A 7,313-nucleotide genomic window follows, 5' to 3' on the forward strand; every position below is an offset into this window, starting at 1 on the left:
TCGGCTACAAGCAAGTGTCCAGCTCTTAACGCAGTCCTTTTAGATCTTCCTGGTCCGCTCCTCTCTTCGTCCTCCGGCGGACTGGGTTGCCTGGGGCTGCGCTCCAGAATTTATGGAGCCAGGGCGGACCTGGTTGAACACTTCCACCTGCCAGGTCCGCACCTGTGTTGCCCCGGCAACCAGGATGCACATTCCAAATGAATATTTATGAGCATCTTCCCCTATCCTATCAGAGCATAGAATTTTAAACCCTTGCTCATGAATATTAATATACCTTATAAATATGTATTTCAACCGGCGACCCTAACGGCCGCTCCCTATACCTAACATTATACCTATATTACCTATACACTTTCACATTATATTTTAAAGTATTTCTTTCTTTATTTTCGTTTTATTCTTAGACGGATTGACAGAGTATAAAGTTAAAAAGATAAAAGTGAAAACTTTTTATTTTTAAATTGCTCAGTTTCTCGAGGCTGCCTGGAAAGGGTAGTGGATGGCACACAAACCTCACAGCCCATGGCCAGGGACATGTTCTCTTAAAAGGGGAATTTACAACAATGTCCATGTGCAGGCACCCACCCCACAGGCGCCCTTGGCCACCTGCAAACAGGCACCCCCAGCTAGTGAGCTACAGCCCCTCTTCCACCAGATCCAGTGAGTGACAGGGGTTTGTTTTTTGTGGAGAAGGTTTTTTGTTTTTGTTTTTTGCGGGGGGGGGGGGGATGTTTTGGGGTGTATTTGGGGGTGTGGTTCTGGGGCAGTTTTGTCTTGGGGGAAGTTGGAGTTGAGCTGGGGCTGGAGGACCCTGAGGAGAGGGGGAATCAACCCTCACATTTAAGGGACTATGGGGAAGAACAGACATCCCTGAGTCCACTAAATGGAGGGCTTACTGTACTAGTGGTAAATATTTTTACATGTCCTTTATTTTACAAAAAACAAAAAATAACAAGAGAAAATAATCTGAATGAATAACTAATGTCCTTCTGATAGGAGAATGATTAGCAACCCTATAATTAAGTATAACTATAAAAATTAAGTACAAACCCAAAACAAAACATCAATATAACAGCTGAAAGAAAAGATAACCTGAAAAAGGCTGTTTTTGTGATGTTTCCAGCATGAAATTGCCAGAAATATTACAAGAAAAAACATTCATTCAAGATTTCTGGATTTACTATAGAGACTCATGAGAACCAAATGATTCAAATAGGTTTCTGTTTCGTAACTTACCGGCTGATCTCCCTTGATAGATAGTTAATTACAAGTACAGGCCTCCTCTGTCAAATGGAATGTAGATTGTTCTATACATTTTTGTTCTTCAATGTAGTATAGTATCAGGACATTTAAATAAATGGAGGAGGGAAGAGTACAAAATAGAGAATTTTTGCCCTTCTCAAGTTCTCAGATGTTAATTATTTAAACACAATGACAAAGAAAAAGAAAACCCTTAAACCAATGGTGCTGCATTTTGTGTGTCTCTGGAAACTCTTTGATGCATTATGTATGTTTAGAACATTATAGCATCACACATATTTAAATACATCATTTTATTGCACCAGACTGAAGAAAAAAATATTTGTTCTAATAAAATAGTGCGATTAGCTTTTACGTTCTGCTAAAAAAATATGCTTCATGTGAGTTAGGAACAAAGCAATAACTCATACCCAACACTATTTTTTTCCTTTGATAGTTAAGTTACCCATTTTTTTTACTAATGGTCCTTCTGAAATTCATCGTCTCAGAGTTGTATGCAGCAGCTATTTTGCTGTTTTGATGAAGATTTTAACAGCAGTACCCTCACGTTAATACACATAATGGACCTGATCTCATTGGCATTCAAGCATTTGGTAGAGCTGCCATTATTTTCTCTTGGAATCTCACCTGATATGTTATTTTATAGAGCTATAATGATATTGTATATATATGTGGAGTTACCAGAACCATACTCTAGGTCTGAGAGTCTGCTGGCAGAGTGAAATTAATTTATGATTGGATTTAAGGAAGATGGAATATTTACTGAAGCAGCTAAAATTAAGTATCTCATTTATAATTTAATCACATCAGTAGCAAGACTGTTCAAAATTTCAGTGGGCAGCAATAGAATTTTATGAACTATAGTCACCAACACAGAATAGACTATATATATCCTTTCCTCCAGTGTACAGATTTTATATAACATAAGCTCCAGCTGCTTGTACAGTATATATTCTGAACTCTGTCCTTCCTATACGCCTATGACATTCCAAATTTTTATCACTTAAAAGTGACCATCATTTTCATGTTACAGGTGAATTTTAAATTTCCAGAGTATCCTGATTTCCTGTTAAAAATGAAGTTGTGTCATATTTTTCCTCGTATTAAACATCTTTGTGCTGCAAAAAGTACTTTGAGACAAAGCTAATTCTGTATAATTTATTTAACAAGATAAAATGAGTTTAGAGTGTTTCATGAATTTAAAGGTTATTTCCTTAGTATATATCATTTTATGTAAAATCATTATACTAAAATATGAAACTATAGCCATGGCTTTTTACGTGGCCAAAAGTCCATGCCCCTGTGTTCACCCATTTCTCTGGAATATGATAAATTTTCTATAAAACCCTTGTGAGGTATCTTTTGAAAAATCATAATTTGCTGGTCAATATTATTCAGGAAAAATATGCTTCTAAAGTTATAATATTCCTTGTTGCAGTATTTTACGGGCTGTTCTAAATCTGGGGAGCAGCTACAAATAAGCTCTACAGAGACAAATGAAAAGCTAATGTCTCAGCCAGGCATCAATAAAATCAAACGGACCATCACCTGCTTTAGTGGTCACTCTTTGGCAGGAAGCAGGGCATGGAAGAAATCTATGTCTTGACACAGAAATACCTTAGTGTTCTCATCCATGCAGACTTTCTGTCTCCTGGAGAGGCTTCTTGAAGTAGATAAAGAACTGTAAGAATGGAGAGCTGATGTCCCAAATTATTCCTCATTTTCATCCTGCGCTTGACATCCATAAAACCGGAAGAACAAAGGAAGCAGCAGTGAAATAAGGGAAGAATTTTGACTGAAATAAATTCAGTTAGCAAGACTGCTGAAACTTGTCATGATCAGTTTTTGCTTTAAATTAACTTTGCTTGCTACATTAGGCATTAGATGTATTTTTCTTTTATTTTAACTCAGTCTAACTCTTATAACTCATTACTTGCATTAATTTAAAATCTCTCTCTTTTCAGTTGATAAATTTATTTTATAGTTTTACCTAAACAGGGGTGATTGAAGTATTTGAGAAACTCCATTTAGGATAATAGGATTTGCGTATATCATTTTCTACTTATAAAATTATAGACTTTGCATAAGTTTGTACTGTCCAGGAGAGAACTGAGCTCTACAAAATGCAAATTTCTAGAGAAGGCTTTCAATTGTGAGTTTGCTGGTGTCACTCTGAAATGGAATTCAAAGTTGACTGGCCACAGCACTATCACTGAGGCTAATTTACATATGGAAGGCTCTGTGTAAGCAGACCTCACAACAAAGCAATGTAAAAGACACTCAAATGGAAGACCTGAGGGGATGCACCTTTTCATTAGGGAAAGCCACACTGGGGTGGAGATAAAGCTGGAGGGGGTGATAGATGCACTGAAGTGAGCAGCCCTACTGCTGTTGATCAAGGAGGGGAACAGAGCTGATTGAGGCTGGGAGACTGCCAGGAAATGGACTGTCAGAGATTCCTGGGATGTGAGGCTCTGGCTGGTTGATTGATAACTTTGATTTAAGAAATAAACCTCCTTGAAGAGATTAGGTATGGCTGTGCATGCCGTGGGTTTGAGGAACAGCAACTGTCCAGTGATAGGCACTAAGCAGTAGGTTGTAAATACATTGAATTATATTATCTCCTTTCCGTATTTCCATATGGAAAACCCAACTGGCAAGGAATAGTAATGTTATTATTAGTTATTATTAGTATTAGACCATTCAAATCTGCAGGGCTGGAACCTGGGACCGTAGGGATTCTGGGCTGCTAATGCTAATAATATATTTAGGATAAGCTCTCATGGGAGGGCCCTATGAGACTGGAGCTGGCAGGACACACAGACCAGCAGGAATTGAGTGGCAGCCATTCACAGCCTACTGACTGTCTGATTCAAGTACGTAAACCAGGAATCCACAAAGGGGAGCTGTTTTAGCAAAACCACCAACTGTGTACCCACCTGTACTCCAGACATTGCATTAAATATACCCTCGACTCCATCTAATGCCCCTGGTTTGTTCTTGACTTCACTCTTTGATTACTGCCTGTCCCAATCTCCTAGTAACCTATATCACACTGGCAGGAATGTCTTACAACCATGAATGTTAATCCCAGAACACTCACACAAGACAAGGCAGAAATCCCGAACTGATTGTAGGTTCTTTAATTAGATTTCAGAAACAAAGTAGAAAGTGTGAACTTTAAAGCATCACAATATCTCAAGAATATTCAGGTTACTCTCAGTTTCAGAGGATTAGTCCCTTCCAAGATCATCATACTCAGATCTCAAAATATCAACAATGCTTGTAATAAGTCCTATAATAAATCAACTAAAGATTTATTAATCAAGAAAAGGGAGATTTTCTTACAAGGTTAAAACAAGAAACATACACATGCAAATTAATTTACAATCTTAGATATTTAAAACGCCACGTAAACTTCTGCAATAAATACCTCTATTTGTCAAAGAGGGCTGCCACATGCCAAGCAGCACTGGCAATCTCTTGCTTATAACTACAGATCTTTGAACCTCAGAGTTCAGACAACACAGAATATCCACTTTTTCATTTTCAGGGATTTTTGGCCAACCTGATGGCACCTACATGTAACTCTTCATGGTTGCATGGGGTGAGCAATCAACTAAGATTTTGTTTGGCCTATTAGCATTCAATGATACTTCCTGTTCAGGTAAACTAATATTTCACATTTGGTAATGCTTATGCCCTGACTGCAGGGGATTTTCAATCTTACGAAACATTTTTTTAAATATTTTTAGAGCAAACATTTAAACATAACCTTGTAACGTGTGATATAGATACTATAAATTAGATTATGCAGCACTCTACAAGTGTTCCATTAAGTTTTCACACATTGTTATAATGCTAACATCTATCTTGTTAATGCTAACACACAGATAAGAAAACAAGTTTTCCAGATATGTGTCAGATAATCCCTGATATTGAGGTTTAATGCTGATAACAAAAGGATTGTGAACTGATTAGTGATATGTTCAGGATTACTGAGTGCACAATGCTTGTATTACTTATAGCAAGTTTTTGTGGGCCTTTTTTTCTTCATAATGGACAGCAGTATATTTCACCTTTTGTTATCTCTTTATGTTAGTTCTTTATACCATGGCTGTGAGTGTGATTGCCTGTACGTTTCCAACTTATAATATGTTCCTCTTTCCAGTCAGAATTTTGATTACAAATTGACTTGATTTAAAATGACTTTGCTCCTTTATATTTCTTTCATTTGTAAAAGATAAAAAAACCAACAACCAAACTTAGAGGGATTCAATAAAATGCTGTAGCAGATGAAGCAAATTTAAGAACTGTATATTGTTCATGAGACAACTGCACATTACTTGAAGCAAACACCATATATGTATAAAACACGGGTAGCACATCTACAAGTATTTGAGGGCATGTTCACAAGAATGAAGAAGAGGAATTAGTTAGTGTAATGACCAGAGAAAAGAGGATACAGATAAGACAATTAACAATAAACTTCACAACGACGTGAAATAATTCCCTAAATTAGATGGTATAAGCTAGAGCAACGAAGGGTCCTGTGGCACCTTATAGACTAACAGAAAAGTTTAGAGCATGAGCTTTCGTGAGTTAACTCACTTCTTCAGATCTGAAGATCCAGCATCTGAAGAAGTGAGTTAACTCACGAAAGCTCATGCTCTAAACTTTTCTGTTAGTCTATAAGGTGCCACAGGACCCTTCGTTGCTCTACAGATCCAGACTAACACGGCTACCCCTCTGATACATGGTATAAGCTGTCACTTGAGACTTTTAAATTTATCATGTGACATTGGGTAAGGAATCACAAAAATGAGTTCATTTTCAGAAACATGTTTAGAAACAGCCCTATAAAATTTTGTTAGAAACCATCTGCAATCCTGTTTGAACTAATGTTTTCGCTGTTTTTTGCTATTCTTTTATGGATTCTATCTATAACAATGACCATTGATTTTATGTTTAAGTAATTATAGAGCTCATCTTATTTTCAGTGCTGGCTGAATTGAGGTTACATAAACACATACTCAATGTGGACTCACTTGTCTTGACAGATACGTGACCCTCTGACATATCTTTGTCTAAACAGACAAGTCTTTGGAAAAGAACTTATAGATTGCAAACTGTCCCTGCCCAACTGAATTATACTTTCCTCGTGTGATGTGACGAAGTAAGAATTACTTATTTGTCTTAATATCCAAGTAAAACCACTTGTTGTGACCAGATTGACTGGAATACAGTTCTACCATAATAAACAATGAAGAATTTAGGAATTTAGTCAGGAAAGAAGGAGAGAGAAGTGGAGAGACTTAAAAAAATCAGGTAGTTTGCAGATTTTTTTCTGAATTATATATAAAAGGATATGTAATCTACTTTATATTCCATAAAAGCAAAATCTTTCTGAGACAAATCCAAGAATTCCAGTATGTCTTCATATTTCTTGTACTTAAATGTATGTTGGAGCAAAGAAAATTTTACTGGATTACATGCAGTCCATGACAGAATACATACTCTAATGACTAAATTCAGGTTAATTTTATAACAGTAGGGATATTTGCCACAAATTTTAATTAAACTGTTATGGCCCTAAAGCTGTTCTGAACTAGCCTAGTATTTCCAAGAAGAACATACAGAACATTTTAAATAAATTATGACATGAAGGAAAAAGTCTGAGCACACAAGTAAATAAGCCATTTTAGCACTAGATTCGACCATGTTCACAGTAAGTGCATACACATGATAATACTATTCTTGCACTCCTCTAGTGCCTTTCTCCTGATGATCTCAGTGCAGGTTCTAAATATTAACCCCCTATTAAATACAAAAACATAACTGGAAGGAGAACCTAAAGTTACGGTTATGCTACGGCGATCAGTTGACAGAAGTCACTGTCAGAAGAGGTTTACTGACAAAATTTCTGTTGACAGAGTGCAGCCACACACAAAAGCCAATCAGAAGAGCATTCCACTCTGTCGATACAATGGCTAGACTGCCCAGCTGCTCTCTCAACAAAACAGGCACCCAGAAGCACAGTGGACAGGGCTGCC

Source organism: Carettochelys insculpta, chromosome 6 (assembly GCF_033958435.1).
Source record: "Carettochelys insculpta isolate YL-2023 chromosome 6, ASM3395843v1, whole genome shotgun sequence".
Classification (NCBI taxonomy): Eukaryota; Metazoa; Chordata; order Testudines; family Carettochelyidae; genus Carettochelys; species Carettochelys insculpta.